This window comes from Octopus bimaculoides, chromosome 9 (genome assembly GCF_046866305.1).
Source record: "Octopus bimaculoides isolate indiv1 chromosome 9, ASM4686630v1, whole genome shotgun sequence".
Lineage (NCBI taxonomy): Eukaryota > Metazoa > Mollusca > Cephalopoda > Octopoda > Octopodidae > Octopus > Octopus bimaculoides.
The window spans coordinates 66530079-66540324 of record NC_142936.1 but is presented as its reverse complement, the minus strand read 5'-3'; the positions used below and the strand labels follow the sequence as shown (position 1 = coordinate 66540324).

Sequence of the window (10246 nt, the reverse complement as noted above, 5' to 3'; positions counted from 1 at the left end):
ATATAAAAATGATATTCCCGAAATATAAAATATAAATTAACTTATTTCTCTTTTCAAATTATATTCTTTTTTTATTATTTATCGCAATAATTTTATTTCTCTTTGGTAGACAGATTTCGAAAATCCCATCCGTTTTTTCTTGAGGACGCACCGTTTCAAAGCATTTCGGGACTATGCATACATACACCCTCATTTAGTACGTTAATGATAAATTTCTGATACCTGTGATTCATCATGTAAATTTCGTTTTGTTTGTTACATTTTTCATATTATTATGTACGCTGCTACCTACATATTAATTCATAAGCACGCTTTTTACTGGCGAGACATCACCGACTCTGACAAGAAAGAAAGAGAAAGATAGTAGAATTGGTACTTTCCTTATAATACTGACTTAATTCAAAACGCATAATACAAGAAAAGGAATAATTTAATATTGCTTTCAAATTTTGGTACAAGGCCAACAATTGTATGAGAGGTGTAAGTCGATTACATCAACCCAGTGTTCAACTGGTATTTATTTTAACGACCTCATATTGATGAAAGTCAAAGTTGACTTCTGTAGAATTTCAAATCAGAACGTAAAGAAATGGCGCTTAGCACTTTTCCCCCCTGCGTGCTAACCATTCTGCTAACTCACCGCATTAAAGAACAACTTATTAGCTTTATTTTAATCTCATCTTATTTTCGTAATTAGCTACTATAACTTACTGAATCTTTACAATCGAAATGTTATCAACGTAGATTCGCGATGTTATGATATCATTGGACATTTACTATTTGCAAAGAAAGCAAAAAATCTCATTTGCACATTTGTTGTTGTTGCCTTACATAGTCTTCTCAGTTCATAATCTTTCTCTAATCTTTTCAAAAATTTATACTCTAAAACACTAATAAGCAACTTCTTGTTTGTACAGCTTGCGTCTCTTAAATATTTATAAACTTTAAGAAACGCTCAATGAGTTGCTGTAGTATTTCCTGAGAACATCCTTAATGTTTTGTTCTTTTTTTTCCTTTCTGTATGTATTTTTTTAATTTCATTTCTGCTTTTTTTTTAAGCATCTTACTACTACACAGATTTTCAATGAAAATGAATTCAATGAGCTAATGCAATAATTACGTATTAATCACTTTTATAAATATTTAGAAACATTTCTGTTCCCTTTAAGCAGTTAATCTCTAACTGAACATGCATGATATCTTGAGACAGAAGGTAATGTAGTTCTGAAAGACCAAGCGATATCATCAACTATTTCAGTATTTCTTATAATTTCACTGTGTTATATCGCACGTTCGGATGACCTTTACTCAACTATGAATCTTTATTATAGGCATATAGCCTGAACAAAGAAGGGGCACTACACGGACAGACGACACAAAACGTGGGGTACATATAACGAATGATGAAAAATGAAACATTTATAATGGAAACATAGAATGGCTTACGATTCCCCACCAAACTCGCAGCTTCAATTTACAGTTCTATTTATACCGTTTGTTTTTAGTCACCATCTTCATTTGTTATATGTTCGGTTACGTTGTTTAACCCAATTACGTTCGGCAGATTATCGTACCGAAAATATATTTGACTGTTTGTAATTTTATCAGGGAACAATTCTATCAACTTTTCCAGTCTATCCTTTTCCACTAGCGCTGCTCTTTGATTTGCCTCAAACATCTCTGTGTCCAACTTTACTCTTATCAAACCTTTGATCTTCTCTATCTTTTTTTTCTATTTCCATTTCTCTTTGGTAGAATATCAACGTTCTCAAGTTACTCCCTTCCGGTCTTCCTGTTTTCACCACATGCTCTAACTGCTTTTCCAGTTTTTCTTCCCAATCCCAAATCTTCTTCAGTTTTGGTACACTTCTTCCTCGATTTCTGAAGTTCTCTTCTCTGTACTTTCTTTATTCTCAGCTACATTCTTTTTCCCTTTCTTTTTCTTTGGGCTTTTTTGGCGGAGAATCGACTTTTATTCTTTTAATTGCTTGAGTCATTTGACTGCGGCCATGCTGGAGCTCTGCCTTGAAGGGCTTTAGTTAAAGAATTCGAACCCAGGACTTATTTTTTAAGCCTAGTACTTATTCTATCGGAATCTTTTTGCCGAATCACTACGTTACGGGGATATAAACATACCAACACCGGTTGTGAAACGGTGATGGGGAGACAAACACAGATATAGACACACACATGCACACATACACACACACACACATGTATATATGTATGTATGTATGTACGTATGTATGCATGTATGTATAATCAAAAGGCGCAGCTCTTGCTCCATACAGCTCATCTCTCAATTTTTTCAAACTTGTCACAGACGTTTTCCAAAAATGCAGATAACCACCGCGTTTGTTCGTAATTCTTTTATTCTTTCATTTCTTTCAGTCACCTAACTGCATCCATGCCAGACCACTACTTTAAAGGGTTTTAGTCGAGGGAATCGAATCTAGCACTTATTCTTTGTAAGCACACGAGCATCGGTTGTCAAGCGATTATGTGGACACACACACACGCACACATATATGTATATGATATACGACGGGTTTCTTTCATTTTCCGTCTACGAAATTCACTCGCAAGGCTTTTGGTAGGCCCGAGGCTATTGTAGAAGACACTTGCCCACTTGCCTGCGGAAGTTGAAGTCAGAACTTATTCACAGCTTAAATAGATAAATAAATTCTGCAAGGCTTCTTCTCCGTCACCCTAACATATTTCCTAACTTCTCACCCTGAAATGGAACTTTAATTTTTTGACTCGAAAGCATGAATGGAGATGTTGACACCTGCTGGATTTGAACTCAAAAAGTCCTCTATAAATACCGCAAGATGTACAATGTAATGCTCTAGCGATTGTGGCAATTCAACGCTTTAGCCAGAGATAAATTACCTCCTGATCAGATTTAATAAATATATCTATTAGGCTGTTTCTTTCAGATGTACATGTTAATGTGTTGAAAGCCTTATTAGATATTCAATTTGTATATAGATATAAATAAAACGCAAATATAATAAACAGATATAAAATGTTGTAAATTCTATTTAGAGATTATTATTATTTACTACTGCTATTATCATCATTATTATTATTATTATTATTATTATTATGAATATTATTATTATTATTATTATGAATATTATTATTATTATTATTATTATTATTATTATTATTTGTTTATATTTTAAATTGATATAATGAATCAATTAATCCCAGTCTATAATTACAAAACATTGATTCCCTATGGAAAGTATGAAAATCCTTAGTCTCGCTGATACAGCTGTTATTACCCCGAATTTATAAGGCTGTATAACTCTAGCAAAACAATCTCGTAAAGAATTGCGCGTCAATGAATTGCTTTCCGTTTGATAGTCATAAAAGGGAAAAAAAGAACTTTCATGTGATCAAAGATTGTTTTATCAGAAGGGAAATTAGACATCAAAACTGATATTCATTAAGAATATAAATGAATAAAAACATAAAATATCACACAACAGGAAATTAAATGTTAATTCTATTCTCCTTCCTGAATCATGTCATGTAGAAGAGGGAATACTCTTCCATTTGAATTGCTTAGCGATTCTTCTATTCCTTTTCCTTAAATACTGTCTTTGTTTTACTATCCGATATTTCGAATCAATTCTCGGAATGTATTTAAATGGATCATGTAAGTAGGGAGCTTTCAAATCGTGTAAATTTAATCCTTTATTCAGAATTAAAAGAACGTTTAGGGCCGTATTTATCACTTCTTTTCTAAGCGTTAAGTGATTATCAGATAAATTTCTGTAGAGAGCTGGTGTGTTTCAGGTACATGTGTCTCTAAAGGAATCAACACGAATGGTACAGCAGAAGTGAGACGAAACTTTGACATCCTAGCTGCTTGTCTGGGACACTATAGCGTCTTTCTAAATTCTAGAAATGTAAACACAAGAAATATTTTATCCAAAATGAGGAAAATAAACTCTAAACAGCACATTAGAATATTCTTTAAACTGATTTTTCAGTATTTTCACCAGAAATTGTTAGTTCCGTCATTTCAAATCACTTCAAAGTTGCTATGAAAACTTTTAGTCAAATAATATTATGAAAGCTTTTAATAACTTTCAGTTTTGCTGTCCAACTGTTATAGCAACCGTCTTTATTAGTTAAGCAGCTTTTCCAATTTATTTGTTGATTTATCACGCAATAAAATTTCTGCGAAACTCGACCTAAATCTGCTAGAAACATTTTTTAATCTCATTTACATTAATGGAAAAATATCTTTTAACTTTCTCTTTATGGTTTCAAACATCTATTTATAGAAAACATTTGAAATTTTTAAAGAGGATATAAAAATAAATTATTTAAGTATTATATATATATATATATACATACACATGTACGGATTAGGTTTCAAAGACCTGCATGTATAATAACATATCTTACAATATATATTTCTATGAATAAGGCTTAAATTCCAGCTGAATTGATGAATCATCCTAAACTTTCAAACAATTATATATCTTTTTTTCCTATTTATGACTTTGTGTCAACTAACTTCGATGTCAATCGCCTCTCTGAATCCTGAAATACCCTTTAAGTATAAAACTTTATACAATGTTCATATAACCTGCACTTGAAAGAAACTCGTATATATTGAATACCATACGTTATCCTAAGATCAGCCTTATAAATATGATGTTCATTAGAAATCTTAAGAACAATGTTACTACATCTCTATCCTTCCTTTTCATCCTCAACTTCCGGTTTATGAGACTCCTAAATGATCTGCATCTACCTCACCTGCACGTTCCATATTTTTAACATTTTAAAACTCGCTTCAAACTCGTTTTTAAAGCCAGATAATTTTTATCCCAATCGGCTCCTGATTAAGCGATCCAAAATTGTAGCAAATAGTTTAATTTTAACTGAGCTGCTGCTAAACTTTGCAACAAGTATTCATATCTGCCATATAGTAAATATGTAGTCCACAGCCTAATGTTGTACCATACTCTAATTCTTTCCTATACTACAATAGTTATCTGCTCTTAAGAAATTTCTGTGGTTCTTAGATTCGTTTAAACATGATAATCACTCTTCTATGTTTTTGTGTTTTACTCTCACTCATGTCTCTATACAGCATTAAAGTATATACAAATGCAGCTCACGGATTACTACCGTTGAATCATTATGAATAAATTAACTATTAGGGGTTTATGAGGAGCAGACTTCAAAACTATTATCTCTCTAAGGGTAATACTGAACAACATATAAGACAAAGTTCAGAAAAAGAATGAGAATAAAAGTTAAACAAGAGAAATTCGTTATCTAACTTACACTAACCTACTAACGGTGCATTTTAACTTTTAAAAACATTCAGTCAATCCTCTCACCATTTTAAGATAGAATGTACTGATGAAGTATGAATAGAATATTTTCTAAACATAATACAGAGTATATACATAATTCTTTGTCTACTTTAACCAAGACGAATTTTACAATAGGTGGATACATGAATATTCTCACTTTTCACTAATAGAATTATGTATCTAAAACATTTCTTTCGCGGAAACAAAGTTATGAAGCAGTCAACTAGAAATTACTCTTTTTTTTTTCATTTGGTTAAAAAAGAACATCTATAGCCCAGAAAAATATAAATCTTGATTCATTATCACAATTCTTTATTACATTGACTATTGGTTCACGGAACCCTTTTCCATTTCCAGTCAACAATATACTAATCACATTTAACACATCTATAATCACATTTAAATATAAAAAGCAAATAAAAAACAAGTGTATATTAAATTCTGAAGTCAGAATAATATCTAAGTCTATTTAAAATAAGAACAAGAATAGTCGAACGTTTCGTCAACAACAACAAAACAAAATCGAAAGAGAGAAAAAAAATTGTATACAAAGATTGATTCATCTACAAATTAATTTTCTCCAAGATTTGATATTGTAATTCTTCCTTCTATGACTCGATGAATGATATCGACCTTGTTGCTAAAGAATTCAATCAACACAGTATTCAGACATCGATTAAGCAAGCAAAACTTTTATCCACTGACCGTTGTCGTAGTGTAAAGCAAAAATATGATTAAAACCTTGCCAATTCCTCTCTTGGGGCCTTTATAGAAAATAAATCCGGTGCACAAGACAACGTGATTGGTTTTCGACTAATCACCGGACATATATTTTGGAAGAGAGGAAACGCTACTCTAATTAATCAAATACAGGCTTCAAGGCAGCAAAGATGGTGAAAAATATGGAATGCAGGACGGGAAATGTGTGAGCTGAAGAGACAATATTAATTTCTTTCTCAAAGTTATTGAAACCTTTCAGGCTACATTGTATAATAAAGGAGAAAATGATTTTTTTTAATGCAATAATCAATAATGTCTTGGAATATTTCAAAGGAAATTTGGTCTCATACATGTACAAGAGCAGATACATATACATAACACGCAAACACATAAATAATGTATGCATGTATGTATGTATGGATACATACATACGTACATATAAACACACACACACACACATATATACATATATATATATATATATATATATATATATATATATATATATATATATAATAGATAGATAGCTAGATAGATACATACATACATACATATATACATACATATATATATATACGTACATACATACATACATACATACATACATACATACATACATACATACATACATATGTATATGCATACATATGTCTATCTGTATACATATACATACATGCGTTTGTGTGTGTGGTCAGAAATATAAGCAAGATCGAAGTAGATGTGATCAGATATATAATATTATTTATGATATTGTGTTTGCAATCCTTGTTGAGTGGTGATAAAAGATGCGTTTTGCTTTGATGTGGTGGAAAACTTGTTCTGTACCTGATAACCTGAATTTCAAATTTTCTAACATATATACGTATGTACAAGGTATGAATATACATGCATTGTGACAGTATGCTAAAGAATAAGAAAACATTTAATGATCTGTAGCCGTTTACATCGACCTGCAACGGAAGTACATATCCATCGATATCAACTTCAGGATGGTTATTATCTGACGTTCGTTGTTACAGGCATTGTGTAACACATATAGGTAGATATAACAGTAACAAATACAGAGCAAACTAGCATAGAATGGACATGCCAAACTTTCTGTGTTAGGGTTCTCAGTGAAAGAGTCTACCATCAATGTTGAAATCTGATTTTCCGTTTAATAGTAAATAAGTGGACACCGTTATGTCAGGAGGAGTGATGTGCGTTCTACAATATATGGATTTGTGTCAAAATCCAGAAACACAACTACGTCGAAAATATGCGTATCGAACAGGTGTATGCAATTAATGATTAGGTATTATTACAATTGGGTCTAAAATAATCATATCAGCAGTCAAATTTGCTTACCAATAGTTAATTCTATGACACATGCGCAAGAATTTCTAACTTCCGGTCAGCCTTTGTTATGGTCAGCCATTATTATGATTGACCGTTGACTGGACGCTATTCAATTTTTTTCTCCGTGTTTTTTCTCCTTGTCTCCGTATTCTTTCTGTTGAAGAGCGTAGCTCGAAACGTCAAAGACTTTCCGTATTCCCGAGCGTCATACTAATACATCCTTTTGTTATTTACACCACCTGTCCTTGTCTGTTGTTGTTTTTTCGTATATTCTCCCTTATATATATATATATAAATATATATATATATATATATATATATATATATATATATATATATATATATATATATATATATACCCGCACACACGCGCTCACACACGCGCGCACAACGCACACATGCAGAGACTCCAGCAAATAAGATCTGAAGAAGGAATTCTAATTCCGAAATATCATCGGACTATTGATAACCAAGTTACAACAGGTATATAGTCCAATTTTTGTTCTATAGTGCATTGTTATACCTTTCTAAACTTTTTTATTTTTTATATATATATATATATATATATGTATATATATATATATATATATATATATATATATATATATATATATATATATATATATATATATATATATATATAGAGAGAGAGAGAGAGAGAGAGAGAGAGAGAGATACATGTATGTATGTATGCATGTGTGTATGTTCGTGTGTGTCAGTGTGTGTGCGTGTGTGCGTATGTTTGTACATACACACTGTTCCTATAGTTTCGCACTCGTCCTATGATTTGAAAATTGTTTCACTTGAAAACTAATACCTTCAGGAGAGAACACAGTCGTTAGGAAACTATATTCAGACGTTGAAAAAGCGCTGATGCACCCGGGGAGAGTTTAAAAGAAATAATGACAGCATTACGTCCGATGACTCATTGTGTTGACTGGTTGTTATGAGTGATATCGGCAAAGAATTAAAAAAAGAATTTAGTTTGTGTGCTAAAATTTAGTGAAGCTTCAGCAATATTTCTTTGTGCAGATGCAAAAATGTCTAACTTTTGATTTCTTCGATGAATCACATTAGTCGCTACCCAACTTCATGACATTTTAGTCGACAGAAAATACACGCAGATACACAAACGCTCGCGTACACACAAGCGCACACACGCGCGCACAACGCACACATGCATACTAACATACATGCACACTCACGCAAATACGTACACAAAAGACTTTTTAACTTCACTGTGTAACTCACATGAGAACCACCAGTTTTCATAATTCACTTTGTAAAGCCAACATCAAAAATATAGAAACTGGTGATAGTTGCCGACGAGACTCTTAGCTTGCTTTCGTTCTATATCTGAGCATCTCTATGGGTTTGGAGAAGCATTTCAATCGACTTCTTTAACGATCTTTTGTAAAACTTTTGGATGTGTGTTGGAGAGGTTCGATTCACAACTGGATGACTTCAGTTAGCTATTACCTGGCTGAACAAAAAATTTTCGAAGCACTCCCTCCTGTCTCCGTCTTCCTTTCTATGCATGAAGGCGCATTGTCATTTATAGAAGACGAGCAGTCGGCCATGCATACCAGCCACCTCCGCTCCACGCCACTGATGTTATTCAAAGGAAAGGCAAAGGCCGATACAGCCTGGCACCAGTGACGTCACAACACATTTCTACAGATGAGGGTAATGGAGCAATGTGAAATAAAAAGAACACGACACACAGCTCTGTCCGAAAATCGAACTCACTACCTCGTTATTGTGAACCCGTCGTTCTAACCACAGTGCCTTCATATACTTATGTGTTGTGTGTGTGTGTGTGTGTGTGTGTGTGTGTGTGTATGTGCGCGTGCGCGCGTGTGCGTGCGTGTGTACGTATTTGTGCAAGGGCATTTTTGCATATGTGTCGATGTGTTTTTCTGTATATGCATGTGCATGCATATGCATTATTAGCTAGGGACATCCAAGAAACCATCACTAAGCAGAATTACCTCTGGCTAGTTATTCCCTCCCCGCAGTCGATAGTTATATAAAAGTTTATTATATTTGTATACGTGTCTAATATTACTTCGAATAAACAAAAGCTCTTTTAGATTTTACGTTATACCAACAATTGTACAAACAGTGATAAATATTACGACTGATAGAATCTAAAATACTTTAGATCATTGGAGCTGTTAACATATCAATGAAATACAATACTAGTAAATGCGATGTCCAATCGATCTTTTTCTCAATGCTCGACAAGTTTAACTTTTAACCTGATATTTCTTCTTGAATTTCAACAAGAAATGCCAGTTGCAGCAAAAACAACTCAATTGCACAATATTCCGGCATCAAATGTTTGGTGGGAAAATTTGGCGAAGTGTAAAGGATTAACAATTCTCCAATAAGTAGCATAAAGATCTTTCGGTTTTTTTTTTGTTTTTTTATATATTTTACTTTTTATTTATATTTTCTTTGTTATAATCTTATTCGAGTGAAACGGACCGAAAATAGCCAATTACTTAAAATGTCAAATACATGTTTCAAAGAATAGAAAATCTACATGAGCAGCGATGCAATGAAAGAACAAACCAATACAAATAAAAACATTATATCTTGTGGATAATATTTTCTAGTAGGATCGGTGAGCTTTCACAGATTGGTGAACACGCCTTTAGTATACGTAAACAAATTCATTTTGAATGGCTGGAATGATAGAACACTAAGTAAATTAGAACGCATAACAAGTGAAGCTAAGATATATTTTTCATGTTCAACAAATAATCTCAACTTGATTGAAATAGGAATTCATTTCTGATGAATGGTTAAGAGATTTGCTTACATCTCGGAGAATT

The 10246-nt window shown here is 32.6% G+C and overlaps 1 long non-coding RNA gene across 1 annotated transcript in view; it reads right to left on the bottom strand.

The window, feature by feature from the left end:
- Positions 1 to 9996: 9996 nt before the first annotated feature.
- LOC106868409 (uncharacterized) overlaps positions 9997 to 10246 on the bottom strand; it is a 4328-nt gene continuing 4078 nt past the window's right edge. Inside the window, exon 2 of the long non-coding RNA XR_001409271.1 lies at positions 9997 to 10097. This is a non-coding gene — a long non-coding RNA (uncharacterized LOC106868409). The remainder of the gene's footprint in view (positions 10098 to 10246) is intronic.